The 14,476-nt window shown below is 43.7% G+C and overlaps 1 protein-coding gene across 3 annotated transcripts in view; it reads right to left on the minus strand.

Moving 5' to 3' along the window:
* C6H4orf19 (chromosome 6 C4orf19 homolog) overlaps positions 1–14,214 on the minus strand; it is an 85,923-nt gene extending 71,709 nt beyond the window's left edge. For 2 of the 3 annotated variants that reach the window (XM_067036308.1, XM_059067621.2), the window contains exon 1: positions 14,104–14,214. The gene's annotated coding sequence lies outside the window, so the exon portion shown is untranslated. The remainder of the gene's footprint in view (positions 1–14,103) is intronic. The other variant, XM_067036307.1, reaches the window with a different exon arrangement.
* Positions 14,215–14,476: the final 262 nt, after the last annotated feature.

Consider the following 14,476-nt stretch of genomic DNA (forward strand, 5'->3'; position numbering starts at 1 on the left):
AACTGCAATTGAGAAGTTCTAGCAGGAAAACATTTCTGCTCTTTTGATTGTGAGGTAGTTAATTTTTGTCTTACATTTCTTTACTTTCAAAACTTTATAAAGCAAAAGAAAAAAAAACATGGAAAGCACTCAAATGTTTGTTGATTATGGATATTAAGAGACATTAGTGAATCTACCTGGTCTAGCCCTTAGTTATACCTACAGACCCTGAGATTCTAATTCTTTCATGGAACTTTTAATTTCCCAAAGAGGCTATTATCCCTGTTAATAATTAAAATGTTTCAATGTTTAGGCATACACAGTGTCACAGTGTTGGCATAAAAATACTTTGTCATAGTCATTTGGGCAAGTTATGGGGAACGTGTCATAAAAATGCTTTGTCATGGTTATTTGGGCAAGTTAAGGGGAATATGAATTCTTGAGTTTTCAGGGAAGACTGATTTCAAATAGTCTATCCTGTGTTCATCCAAAGTGTTTTGCATTTTACTAGAAGATTCGGTTAACTGTATCTCATACCAAAATTACTGGCAGATAGATGAAGGCTTGGGACTGACCATAGTTGAACAATGAGAAATGTAACTTTTTCCAGATATTTCTGAAGGCACACACACTGTCCATGGTTGGGTTATGTATTGCTAATAACCCCTCTAGGGCTCAGCTATCCTGTCATCTTGGAATTTTCTGACTCTTAAGATCTGTTGAGTTCGCTCACATTCCTTCCTATTCTATTTGCAGTGGAGGTCTGTGGAAGGTTATACATTCTCCCCTTGCCTATACTCTCAGCCTCTACATGTATTCCTAGTATTCAGGAAGCTAAATTTCTGCACTTGTGAAAAGCAAAATGTGAGCTTACTGAAAGGCAGACATATAGTTGACCAAGGGGAAATAATTATTAGTACTTTAAATTTACCCTTACTTTCATTACATCAAAATACTAACTTGCTGGGCTTCCCTGGTGGCGTAGTGGTTGAGAGTCCGCCTGCCGATGCAGCGGACACGGGTTTGTGCCCCGGTCCGGGAAGATCCCACATGCCGCGGAGCGGCTGGGCCCGTGAGCCACGGCCGCTGAGCCTGCGTGTCCGGAGCCTGTGCTCCGCAACGGGAGGGGCCCCAACAGTGAGAGGCCCGCGTACCGCCAAAAAAAACCCACTAATCTCTATATAAACGTGTGTGGGTGTAGAGTCTAAAAAAAATAAAACAGATGGTAACTTGAAAAATGGTAACGTTTAAGATATGGAAAATACTGAGTTGAAATAAAGTAATAAAACACTGGAAACAAGCTCACCAAATGTGCAAAACGGGAGCAGAAGAGTTTCCGAAAGATAGCGGCCCATTTAGGTGATGAACATCAGATGCCAAGTGTAGTTCAGTATAAACAAAAGTATTATGATTAGCTTCAGGGGAGAAAGAGAAAAAGAACCAGGTAGCAAAGGTGGGAAAGCCAAATAGCCCTGAACAGACTGGGGCATGTGGCTCCCTAATTGCCCCTGGGTAACTCCAGGTCTAAGGACAAGGTAGACCAGACCTCTGTCCTCCTTTCTGTCGGTGAACTGCTGTCTGCAAGTGTTCAGTCTTTTGGGCCACCGCCATGTGAGAGTGAACAACCTGAAACATTGCTCTTGGGCCCGCAAGCAGGGTGCCTTTCTCTAAGATAAGAGACAGTCCCCAAAACACACTCCGTGAAAAGGGGCTATGAGAGTTGTAGGAAGTGAGCATTCTGAAGACAGCTGTGAGAAATCATCACAACCTCATCAACAAGTGAAAAGTATCCTTCAGGAACCATGCCATTTCCTTCAGGAAGTTCAGGATATCGGTGTATTGTTGACCCTTACTTAAATCCAAAGTCCATTTCCCCAGCATAACCAATTAGGCATTGCAGCCCACAGCGGGGAGCTTGTTCTTACTCTGAGTGGAGCGTGAGAGTGTGGGGCAGGGGGGAGACGGGGGTCGGGCGGGCAGCTTGCTCTGTGTTGAGCGCCAGTGTGGGAGTCTTTCTCCTGCCCTAATTTTAGTCCCACCTCTAGGATCTGAAGTCTAACTAGTCCATCGAGTGCTTTAATGAGTGTTTTACAGTCTGTGGAACATGAGGCTGAACACTCTCTGAGTCTGAGAGCATCGTTTATGGCAGGAGACAGATTTATTTACTGGACAGTCCAATAAAAGCCAAGGTATTCATAGACACAGTGCTTGCTAGAGGAGACTTTGCTTGCTGTTGTCTAAAGAATCCCAGACTCTGAGCTGGTACAATCCCAGGGTCTAGTCTTGGCCCTGTGACTAATTTAGGGTTATATGACTTCAGCTAAGCCCTTAACCTCTCTGGGCCTCCATTTCCACATCTGTGAAACGGAGGCGCTAAACTAAATGACCTCTAAGGCCCTTTTTGAATCTAACATTCTGGAATGACTGTGGACTGTGTGTTCAAAAGAGGGAGTAATCATGTTGGGATAGAATGATCAGGAGTTTTCATGAGAGAAGTAGGGTGGTTTGCTCATTTTCTGCAAAATCTGATTTCTCAGTTGCAAAGATCCATAGTATAGATTGCAAATGGCCCTGGTAATCTCTGCCGCACAGATAACCACTGCTAGGAATGTTTTCTTCTGGATAGTATAAGTGCTAATTATAATTGTTACTACTGCCATGTTAAGTGCCAATTATAATCACTACTAACTGTATTAAAATGGAACACTAAATGAATGTTTCTTTAACAAATTAAAAAAATTAAGATTGTATCCTGGATATCTTTCCACCATGTCATCACATATGTATCTCATTTTTTTTTCATCAGTGCAGAGTACTGCATTGTACCTATAAAGTGTACTTCATTTAACCAGCGGATACTGACAACAGATACACTGTTTTTCTTTCTGATCACAAACAACACTTCAACAAAATTCCTTCATATACTCAGCCCCCAAATTCAATCTTGGCACCTCCTCCCTCACTTCCTACTTCCAATCCACCACCAGGTCCTGGTGATTTCACCTAATATCTCAGGAACCCAGCCACTTCGCTCTGTCGAATTACCTCTACTTTATTCAGGTGGAGATTCAACAACATCTAATGCCAACAGCCCCTTACTTGGTCTCCTCTCTCCCCATGTGTTCCTTCCAGTTTCCCAACTTGCAGCCAGAGATGCAAATCTTATTTCCCAGTTCATGACCTTCAATAGCCTCTCTCTGTTCCCCAGATAAAGACCACTGCCTCATAATGGTTCTATTGTCTATAATGCATAGACAGTCTGCAACTTATGAGTGTGTTTTTCATCTGCACTCTAGGATGTAGATTAAATTAGTTACCCCAGTCAGGAATACACACTTCAGAGATGGTTAGTAAGAATGTTATCAGAAGGCTATAATCCAGAGGTGGTCTCTATAGGTATGTTAGCTTTCTTACCTCCAATCAACAAAAAGGACTTGATTAATTAACAAATAAATGTTAGAAGTTATTTTTGCTTGGTGAAATCAGTTTTGTGTAGGATGTGTGGATTAGCTGGAAACAGTGTCGAGGCACCCCACTCTTGCACCAAATGGTACAAGGTGGTGATCCAGTACCTGTGCCCTTCCCAGTGGTTCCCGGTACGTTTGTGAAAAATGCCTTGTCTAGTTCTTGTTGCTCAATTAAACCCTTAGGTTAGCTGAACCCTGCCTCAAGAGGAGTGTCCCCATCCATTTACAATGCTTGGTGTCAGTTTATTTATCTCTTGTAAAAATAAAATACAGTGTGTGTGGAAAAAAAAAATGAATACAGTAAAAAAAAAAAAAAAAAAAAAAAAAAAAGAGGAGTGTCCCATTTGCCTCTAACGAACTTCCCATGAAAGATCTACTTGGAGAAATGAAAAGAACACAACAGGGGAATTCACCAAGCTTACAAAACAGGCTGCACGATTATTTCGATTCCTGCTTACTAATCAATGTTACAATGTGAGGCTAGATTGGGCCTGAGATTGGGACCAAGTGTGAGGCTGTGGGGAAGGAGACCTGTACCCTCACTCACCTCTAAATATTGGAGGTTTCAACATCCACCAAAACAATCCTAAATCAGTAAGAAGGATCAGATTGGTTGAGGTCAGATTACAGCATGTAGCTTACAAAACCCCACAAGATACACCTGCTGCCGCCTCTCCTGGTACTCCTCAAGCTCAGGACACTTCCCAGAACACGGCCACCCCGAGCTGTGTGAGCGCGTGGCGTGCCTCCCCACCTGACGACCCCCTTTGCTAAGTCAGACTGCTCTCAGCCTTTGCAGCTGGGCAGGACGGCCCTTCCTGCCTCTCAGTCCAGGTCACACTCCCATCCCACCCACCACGGGGCCGGGGTGTCCCTCTCTGCGGTCCCTATGGGAATGGAGGGTGATACGTCCGCATGCTGATGGCACTGAGGTCTACGGGGACTGTGTCAAGGCCTGTATGAATCACCTTTCAGTCCCTACCGCCTGGCGCAGCCTCCGTGGACATTTGTTCAATAGACAGCATTTAGATTTTAGTCTCCACAGCATCAGTATTAAAAGAAAAAAAAAAAAAAAGCTTTTTATGACACTAGGTTCACTAAGTGGAGTGGGCCTTCCATAACGAAAATGCTTTACAATACTTCTTTTTAAAATCCAACCACAATCCAATCCAACTCACAAAGTGAAGGGTGAAGAATATTATAATATACAAAGGTGAAGCAATGACCCTTTCTTTTAAATACTATACATGCCAACTTAGTTCTGTTGAAAATCCTTCATGGACAGGAGGACCAGACGAGAGGCCTCTTCCTCATCACTCACTTCTGCATATTTCATAGTTTCCTTTCATCTCAACACTTAAGAGCAGGATTATTTTAGTATGCAAATAAGTTCTGCTTTCTCAAAGAACTCCATTTTTACTTTGTTTCCACACGTCAAGTCCTTGGCATCCTCCCTACTTCCCACTAACACAAACATGGAATACATTTCAGCCCAAACTTCTTTACATGTCTGAGGTCCAGGGAGGATTTATAATGATCCTTGGACAGATATTTAAGGAGACCATTCTATAGTAAGGAAAGTTATATATCTAGTTAGAAATTCCAGGGAAATCCCATGTGTTTAATTTTGAAGTTTTCTGTTGTATTTTGTGTGGCTTTTATCCAAAGTAAAGATGAGGTGAGCTGGTAGGAGAAATGCGCTGATGGAACACCTCCCCTACCCTGACCCTTTCTTGCATCCTGTACCCTATAGTGCTACTTTGGTCCAAATCTCTCATTTTACGTTCGAGAAAACTGAAGGTTACAGAGGCTGAGAATCAGATTTATTAAGCATTTACTAAGTGCAGATGCATGCAGCTTTACAGATAAGAAACTGAAACCCAGGGAGGTTTCGGGAAATATCTGACGTCCCGTCCCGTAGCAAATGGCAGAGTCAGGACTCAAACCTGTTGGGAGTCTAGCCCTCATTCCCCACCCCACCCCCGGTGGCGCAGTGGCTAAGAACCCGCCTGCCAATGCAGGGGACACGGGTTCGAGCCCTGGTCTGGGAAGATCCCACATGCTGCGGAGCAACTAAGCCTGTGAGCCACAACTACCGAGACTGCACTCTAGAGCCCACAAGCCACAACTACTGAAGCCCGCACACCTAGAGCCTGTGCTCCGCAACAAGAGAAGCTACTGCAATGAGAAACCTGCACACCCTCAACGAAGAGTAGCCCCTGCTTGCCACAACTAGAGAAAACACATGTGCAGCAACAAAGACCCAACACAGCCAAAAATAAGTAAATAAAATAAATTAATTAAAATTTTAAAAAAGACATGTAATGGGACCAAACACGCATATGACGCAGTGACCTGTGACTGAGAGTATGATTCTGACTATTTCTGTGTCTCACCCAGTCACACCTGCCAGTGGAGCCCTGCAAGGTGCTGGGGTGGTGAATTCTGCAGATTTCGTTAGTTTGCTTGTTTTGCTTTTTCTTTGTCTAATTAACTCTTACAGAACTGTCGCCAGTCCAGGGTTGTAATTTCAGTAATTTTGTTTTCTCTAAAGCTACTTTAGCTTTTTATTTTTATTTTTGATTACATAAAGGTCACACTCCTTTTGCCCCATTAAACCTTTGACCGTAGGCAGGAGGTTACAAAAACAACCCTCTAGCTCTCTCCATGCTACTGGCATGTGACTTTTCCACACCTCCTTTGTTTGGGGGATCCCTTCCCAGAGTCACAATTTTGCCTGTGTTTCAGCACCAGGAAACACCTGTCTTTTAGCTTTGAAAAGAGAAAGCGTTGCATGAGTAATAGAGACTGAACTCTATGGAGTTCAGTGGAGGAGGGATCAGGCCTCCATCAGCGGTCTTCTGGAGCTGGACCTCCGCCTGGGTTGCAGTGTCTCTCTGAAGCTCATATCATACCCACTCCTAGAACACCTGGCTTCCTTCATCAAAACCAAATCCCAGTGAGGATCATAAAACTGTCCCATCAAGTTTAAAAGAGAATGCAGAGAAATTGTACTTTGTAAACTAAATCTCGACTATATAGTCAATTAACTCCGTTTTATAACTCTCTTTAGAAATGACGGTAGCAGTAAATGCATTTTGTTCCATGCAACATAGCTAGCAAACCAGGACTCAAACCCAGGTCATCTTGACTTTGAGCTCTCCCAACTTCCTCACACTGCCCATTAGAGGCTGGCAAACACGACAATAGGGAAAGGAATTGCTTTGAAGTAGTTTAGTCAAAGAGTAGAGGACTGGGGGTTAGAAACAAGGCTTCCAGCCCTAGCTTTGCCTCTGATTGTGGGGTATCTTTGAACAAGCCCCCTTCTCTCTCCAGGCCTCTGTTTTTTAATTTATAAAATGAGGTGTTTGGCTCAGTGAAGCCCACTTCCAAGTTGGGATTCTATAATCTACAGATTATTTTAAAAGCCCCAGGTTAGTTGCTTAAGAAATAGGCTTAAAAATTTATTTAGAAAAATATTTAAATCTTTTTATCACTCAAAAAAATAAAAGGAAAAGGCAGCAAAATAATTCGTATCTTTTGAACTCTAAAGTGTGGTTTGTTGCTATTAGAATCAACACAGGGATTCAATGAAATAAGAAAATCAGGCGGGGGAGGAAATCAGTTTTTATGAGGCATTTTCAAGTTTCCATGAAACAGTTACTTCAAAGTCACAATATAAACTTTCAAGCATCTTCCTGAGGTTGACACAGTGTATATGGGGTAAAAAATAAACCCAAACTTAATAAGAACCTGCTGTATAAAAAATAAATAAAATTAAAAAAAAACAACAAAACTTAAAACTGATCAGACTGACTAATTGCCTCCAGAGACCAAATATAAAACCTGCAGAATGCTTCAGTGGATAGAAGATTTGGCTTGGAGTTAGTAGACTTTGGTTCAAACCTTGGCTGGGTGACATTGCTAAATCTCAGTATCTTTAACTGTGAAAGGGGCATAATAATTCTACCTATATAAATGTCACAGGACAGTTTGGGAAGGTTGAATAAACTGATGAATTATATGAAGAACTGTTTCATTATAATTAATTGTCTGCCAAAAAAATTCTCTCACTGTGTGTGTGTATGTATATATGTATATATATATATATATATATATGTATATATATTTATATGAAATTTACATGGGCACGCTGATTTGGAACTTTAACATGTGAACTGCCTCTTAGTAAAAGGCGAAAAACTACCACAATTCAAAGGAATAGGGAAAGCTGCCTGAAAACAAACCAAAAAAAACCCAAACCACCATTACCACCAAAAAGTATCTTCTTTTTCAGTAGCAAAGGATGCAAAGATAATGCCCCAACCTGAAGTTTGGGAAGCACAATTCAGAACTTGGCAGTCTAGAACCATCTTCACTTCCTCTCTTTCTTTCCTTAGAATCCAATTTGGCAATAAGCCCTGTGGGATGTGCTTTGAAACGTCTCCCAGACTGGACCTTTTTTCTCTATTTCCGCCATCCCTGCCTCAGTCTGAGCCCTCCCCTCGGCATGCCTCACAACTGGGTTCACTGCCACCAGGCTCTCCAGGCCATCCTCAGTGCTGCCTGATTGGCCTTCCTAAAAAGCAGACTTCCTCAGGATCCACAGTGATTCCATCAGTCTCACCCTATTTCCTTCTACTCCAAAAACAGGCCCCCCCCTCTAGTCCAGGAATTCCTTCACCTGCCCACAGACTCCAGCCTCAGGTCCTTTGCTCTTGCTGTTCTCTCTGCCTAGAATGCCTTTCCACCAGCCCATCTTACGACAAATCATTTCCCGCGTGGTCCCTTTAATGCAGTGCTCCTCAGACTTCACTGTGCTTATGAATCATCTGAGGATCTTGTTACAATGCAGATTCTGACTCAGTAGATCTGAAGCGGGGACAAGACTGCAATTCTAACCAGCTCCCCGGTGACCACCATGTTGCTGACCCATGGACCCCAGTGGGAGTAGCAAAACCCCTATTGGCTCAGTGGGAAAAAAAAATAGGGAGGGGGTAGTTTTTTGGAGACATACAGACATGGGTTGGAATGCAATCTTTATCAGGCAAATATCTTCATCTGTATAGTGGGTCTATTACCCATTTTATGTAAGTGATAGGAGGATCTTTTGACTATAAATAGATACTATCCTTTTCAAATCTATCTTTCCCTTGGCTCCCCTAAGCTCATCACCTTGTCCCCTACTATGCTTCTCTGATAATCCAGTTCCTCTTTACTCTGAAACTTAACTGGCTTGATTTCTTTCAGCACATAAATCAAGAAAAAGGATTCTTAAAGTTAATTTTGTTCATATGAAACTCTGAGCTTACGATACTTTAATAATACCATCCTCCCCTGCAGCATCACACAGAGAGGCACAGAGGCAGAGCCGCATCATGGTTACAGACACGGGCTTTGGATCTGATCTTTTTTTAAAAAATATAGTTTTATAAATTATTTATTTTTGTCTGTGATGGGTCTTTGCTGCTGGGGGCAGGCTTTCTCTAGTTGCGGCGAGTGGGAGCTGCTCTTTGATGCGGTGCGCGGGCTTCTCATCATGGTGGCTTCTCTTGTTGCGGAGCACGGGTTCTAGGCACGTGGGCTTCAGTAGCTGTGGCTTGTGGGCTCAGTAGTTGTGGCTCGTGGGCTCTAGATCGCAGGCTCAGTAGTTGTGTCGCACGGGCTTAGTTGCTCCGCGGCATGTGGGATCTTCCCGGACCGGGGCACGAACCCGTGTCCCCTGCATTGGCAGGTGGACTCTCAACCACTGTGCCACCAGGGAGGCCCTGGATCAGATCCGAGTTCCAACACTAGTTCCAAGGCTCACCAGCTGTTCCCCTGCCTCATGTGAACTAACACGCCTGAGTTTCAATTACTTCACCTGTAAAATTCTGCCTTCATCTCTTGCGTTGTTATGACAATTAGTTAAGTTCTATAAAGTGCTCGGCCAATGCAGCAGATCGCAAAAACGGCTGCAATTCCCCACCCCTCCCTGAATCCATACCATTCCCTAAAGACTCTGCACTTCCGCCCATCAAAAGGTAGAGTCTGTTTCTTCATAAGTAGATTGGAGGAGAAGCAACTTGTGTCCATTTCAGTCTAGGCCTCAAGGAGCCTTGCTCCCAAGCTTCTGCTTACAACCATGCTGAGCCAGCATGTGACCAGGCCCAGGGCAGTCTGTCCAGTGATGGGAAGCATGAGGCCCAGTTGCTCGCCAGAGGACTCAGCCAACAGTCAGCCAACACCCAGAGGCAGAGCCACCTTGGTGACCAGAGACACACGAGGGAGCCTGGACAAGACCAGTAGATTCACCAGGTCCAGACTGCTGATGCACAAAGTCATAAGCTAAATAAATGGTGGTGGCTTTAAGCCATTATGTTATGGAGTGGTTTGTTATACAGCAATAGATAACTGACACTGTGTATATGTAAGTAATTTCTCCATAAACAGTGGCTATTACAATATTCTGAGAAAAAGGTACAATGTCAACAGATAATGAATTTTCCATACCATTAAAATGTCTACTTTTTGGTCAGTAGTAAGAAGATGGCTGAACTGGAAATCGGGATTCATAGATTCTGGTCCCAGTAGCTTTTCCAGTTGGCAGCCGTTATGACCTTGGAAACATCATTTAACCTCTCTGAGTCTCCGTTTCCTTATCTGTAAATTAAGGTGGTCAGACTAAATGACTTCTAAGGTTTTTTCTAGCTCTAAAAAGGACTGAGGATCCATTTTTCCAAAGGCAATGCTTATTTCCTTGTTAACAGATAGTTCTGAACCCAACTTTTCTTTTCTCATAGACTCAGGATGTGATCACAGACACCCCTCCCTGAATTGCCTTCACTGCTCAGCAGTTGGTTGTGACTACGCATCACAGTTATTCTAACAGCCATGATCTGAATCTAGAAGGTGGACCTCCTTGCTGAGAACCAGGAACCCAGATAGCCAAGCTCATTAGGAATCCAAAGATGAATAATGCCATGTAAGTTCTAGCCAGAATCGAAGTTATGTGGCTCTTAATTCTTTGCACGTGCAGGTAGACTTCTTTTACTCATTTCTAAGTTGCAATAAATATACTGCAGGACTGAGGTTGTGCCGTGTGATCACTGAACAAGGAGGACACTGTTTTACAGCCATAAAGGACAAATCAAATCTGCATTTATTGCACATTAATGCCCCAAGATATATAGTTATCAAATGGGGGGAGAAAGCTTTAACACTAAAACTTAAAAAGTTTCAAGATTCTCATGTAGCGATTGACCCTGGAACTAATAGACAAGTAAATTGCAAATACATCCAACTAACATTTGTATTAAAAAGCTATACACGTGGCAGTGACTAGAGTGGCTTTTCTTCTCTCACGGGCATTTAGTGCCTCTCACACACCACTAGTACATGCTCTAACAGTGCCCTCTGCAAATACAATACAGTCTTCCCTGTGACATACAGCAGGTCATACTGTGGCCAACTTAAAAAAAAAAAAAAAAAAAAGACTGTTCCACTGCCCACTTCCATTACTCTTACACAATCAAAAGTCAGGGTGTTTTTATTCCTGGGAGGAATTAAGCTAAATCAGAGAATGTGTGTACAATCTGAGGGCAACAGTTTATCTTAACTTTGCCTTCAGATATATATAGTTAAGTCTGCATAAAGAAGCACCAAGTTGTTGAAAGTGTGAATAAAAAATTAGACTCATTCTTTATCAAAAACTTTTTTCTGTGGTAGAAATAAATTATGTGGGGCCCGGGAGTAGCTACAGTCAGTAGGGACAGCATTGTAATGAAACGTGGCTTGTGGTTATCTACCTGGAACACATGTATTTTGAAATGACCTGTTAACTTTTCAGAGAGTTGAGTCGCCTAATATTTTCTCTGAGTTAGTATCTTAAATACCTTTGCCTAAATATCTTTTGAATCAATTCACTTCTCTCTCCCCTCTAGTGGGGATTTTCTTAGCAACTGCCTTGCTTGTATCTTCCGCATTTCATTCTTCTCACTGCAGCCGGAGTGAACTTTCTAAAATACAGATCTGCTCTGCTTAAAATCCTCCAATGTCTTCTATGAGGACTGTAAGACCCCCAAAGGGAAGGACTGTGTCCCTAGCACCTGACCAAATGTCTACAAACCCTGGCCAGGTCAGGGTTCCATTTAATTTTAGAAAGCCAGTTGTACCCGCGAATAGAACAGAGTTCACTGCTTGTGGTAAAATTTGAGACATGATATGTCTCAAATATGTCTTGCCTTATGTTAATACTATTGATATTTACTGCAGCTCAGGAGACTCTTTTCTAAGATGCTTGATGACACTGAGTCAGTATTTTGAGTTTTTTTAAGTCTCTGATTGAGGATACATATTCACCTGATGGGTGTGTTATAAGCCTGCTTTAGGATAGGGGCATTTTGGTGATATAGGGTCCTTTTGAAGATTCCAATCTCTGTGGGACCATGATATTCTCAGGTGAAAAGGATGAGAGTAGATAAAACATTTCATTTTCTTACATAGCATTCAGGTGATAACCAGACTAAGGAAGGCTATAATGGGGTGACCTGGCTGTCCTGCAGATGGGTGAGGGCTCAGGTCTATCCTCTCCCCCAGGATGAGACTATCAACTCCTCTTTTCTAGATATCTAGTAAGTCTATCTGCAACCAATAATCAATCTAATGCCCCCAAAAAAAGAAAGAAAAAAAAAAAAAAGGCAGGAGCTAGGTACTATTTTACCAAGAGCCAAAAAGATCCCAAGGTTCTGGGTTATTGAAAAAATTGTGGAGCTAGGGGAATTTGAAACAGTCCAGGTAGAGGAAACCCAGCTACCAAGAGGCTGGTATTCAATTATTCGGAAACTGGAGTCCATTCCTGGAAGCACAGTCAATGGGCTCTCATGGCACCAAGGGTAGGGCTGTTCCCAGAGCAAGGAGGGTATTACCTGCTCTGCCCTTGGGCTGACACTGGATTCTGGCCAGGGTTTAGCCTGGTTATGTTGCCAGTCTCAGACAGGGACTAGGTGGAAAGTCAGGAGGGATTGCTCCATTCTAGGCTAATGAACATGTTTAGTTGACATGCAAGTCATTGTTTTGTTTTAAATTCCAGATATGCAAAAGCTCTTAGAACATAGCTAAGACTGGCCACCTTGATCTTCAGATGTCACTGCATATCTAAATCTTGAGAACCTCTGATAACCAGGCCTGGGGGAACAGATGTCATGAGATAGGAGCTTATCACATACTTGCTGAATCAAAGAACAGGATCAGTATGGACACAGAGAGCAAAGAAGAGAAAGAAGCCAAACCTTGCCTTCTTGTATCAGTGTCTGCTCCATTTGGCCTCTGTGATCAAGGCAGCTTCCTATAACTGACTCTTCACACTTTAGAGAAATACAAATAACCCCAGAACTCTACTTTACCTTCAGAGCTTGGTTATTGTTTCAGTGATCTAACTCATGACTGTTATGTTCTACAGACCTGGGTGCTTAGCCTTAGATGACTTTAACATGTCTCCTTCTTAAAATAGTGTTAACTGGAGGATTCAATGTGAGAGTAAGTGGCAAATACAGAATCTATTGTCTTTAAAAGCAACAACCACTTTCCCCATCTTTCTCATTCAACTCTCAAGTGTTTCCAAAATAGCGTGTTCACAACCACCCACAAGCCATGGTGAGAAGTGCCATCAGTAATATTCTGTCTCACAGTGACAGCAAGAAATAAACACCCTATTCTTTAATGCTTTGAACCACCTCATGGAACACTGACTTCCTCTAAATTCACTGGGCAAACATCTATACTGCAATGGAAAACAACATGTACTAAATTACTAAAGGGAGTTTTGTTTTGTTTCTAAGGCGAATTACAGTGCTTGAGGAAAAACAAAACAAAACATTGATTTTTATCACTGGAAAATTTGTTCAGTGGTGGTTTGTGAAAATCTCACCTCATCTGTACTGCCAAGGTCACTGAGACCCAAGTAATCGACCTGGGAGATACTTGTCTAATTATCAAATATTCAGCCAACAGTGTGTGACCATTTAACCGGCTGCACCTGGGACCCTCCTTCAACACGTGCTGCTTCCTAGTACTGCCGCCTCCCCTCCACCCCTACTCATCGCCACCCAGGTCGCCAGCGCGCCAAAGGGGGCAAATCCTGGGACACAAGGACATTTGAAAGAGACAGCAGCGATCACCTTCCATTTCCGTTTTACTTAAAAACATTCACATGCCTAAAAATGGGGGAAGGAGGGGGTACTTAAAAATAAGGGGGAAATCTTTTGCAGTTTTCCCAGTTCAAGTTCTCAGGCACTATTGAAAGTTCATTAATAAGGTATTTAAAAACAAAAGTGTTTCACACACCAAGTAGACGCCAAGCTTTGCAAACTGTCTTGGTCTTTAGTTTGGGGGAGTTTGTAAAAGTCCCCCCCACCTCACCCCATTCTGGATTTCGCCTCTTTCAGAGCCTTTGTTGAATGGCCTGACTTTCCCGAAGCAATCAAACTAAGAACCGCCTCACCTCCCCATACCCCACTTTTTTCTTTTTTTTTTTCCCACGGCAAAGCAAATAAAGAAATAAAAATGCCCCGTGAGAGAAGTGGGGGAAACCATGCCACAAAACCCGAGTTCCGCGGGAGTCAAGCGCCTGTGCTGCCCGCGGCGGGGCCCGGCGCGCGGGGCTGGAGACTGTCCCTACCTGGGGCCAGGCAGCGGCGGCGGCGGGGTCGCGGCGCCCATGGCTTCGCCAGCCTCGGGCGGCCGCGCCGGGAAACTCCAGCAGCTCAGCGCCGCGGGGATACGCCGCGCCCGCAACGGCCGCCCCGGCCCACTCATTGGGCCGGCGCGTCACGTGGCCCGGCCGGCGGGCGAGCCTCCCGGGTCCGCGTAACCCTTTACCTGAGCTGCCCGCGCCGCGCCCGGACCTCCGGAGCGCCACCGCCGACCCCCCCGAGCCCCGGCTGGCCTGCGGGGCGCACCCAAACAGAAAACCCCGGAGCTCGGCCTCTGATCACCGACACCCAGGCTGCATGCCAGCCTCTGCCCGCGCAGGGAAACTTTTTGGTGCCTAT

This window comes from Kogia breviceps, chromosome 6, assembly GCF_026419965.1.
Source record: "Kogia breviceps isolate mKogBre1 chromosome 6, mKogBre1 haplotype 1, whole genome shotgun sequence".
NCBI classification, from domain to species: Eukaryota; Metazoa; Chordata; class Mammalia; order Artiodactyla; family Physeteridae; genus Kogia; species Kogia breviceps.